General features: G+C 32.1%; 1 long non-coding RNA gene across 1 annotated transcript in view; it reads right to left on the reverse strand.

The window, feature by feature from the left end:
• Positions 1-183: 183 nt before the first annotated feature.
• The window catches only part of LOC106874751 (uncharacterized), a 20,048-nt gene continuing 19,486 nt past the window's right edge, over positions 184-745 (reverse strand). The window contains exon 4 of the long non-coding RNA XR_001410047.1: positions 184-294. This is a non-coding gene — a long non-coding RNA (uncharacterized LOC106874751). The remainder of the gene's footprint in view (positions 295-745) is intronic.

The following is a 745-nucleotide window of genomic DNA, read 5'->3' on the forward strand; positions in this document are numbered from 1 at the left end:
ACACACACACACACACACACACACATACACACACACACACTCACACACACACACACACACACTCACACACACACAAATACACACAATCCAAGATTGAAGCAGTTTGACTTTTCTCTTTAGCTGCCATTATGAATAAATTTCACAAATAATGTTGCATCTCGTTTATTCTTTTCTAAAACATCGGTGCCTCTGTTCATAGACAAAATGTAATGTTCCTGTAGCCAGACTGCTTTCTTTATTCAAGTTCGTATGATTCTCTTTGGTAAATCGATTTGCTCGATGGAAAAGTAAACTCTATACAATAAAGACTAAGATTAAAGCATGTTATAGAGGAAATACCGGAAACAAATCAACTATTAAAGGTAATTATAGGTTTCTTTTATACAACTCCCTTTTATCTACACACCTATATACGTTAAAGCATAGTATTACACCAACAGAGACATGCATATATACATAATCAGAGATAGATCGAGCAAGAGAACTATCAATACATAAACATCTTTTCATAGACGCAGACATATCGGCATAATTATTTACATTACACCAAACACAATGCGAAGCGTGAATATTCAATGTGCATACATGCATACGTACATGCATGCATACATACATACATACATATATACATACATAGAGACATATATACATACATACATACATACATACATGCATACGTACGTACATACAAATAAATATGTATATATAAATATATACATATATATATATGTACATAAAAGTATAT

Source organism: Octopus bimaculoides, chromosome 10 (assembly GCF_001194135.2).
Source record: "Octopus bimaculoides isolate UCB-OBI-ISO-001 chromosome 10, ASM119413v2, whole genome shotgun sequence".
Classification (NCBI taxonomy): Eukaryota; Metazoa; Mollusca; class Cephalopoda; order Octopoda; family Octopodidae; genus Octopus; species Octopus bimaculoides.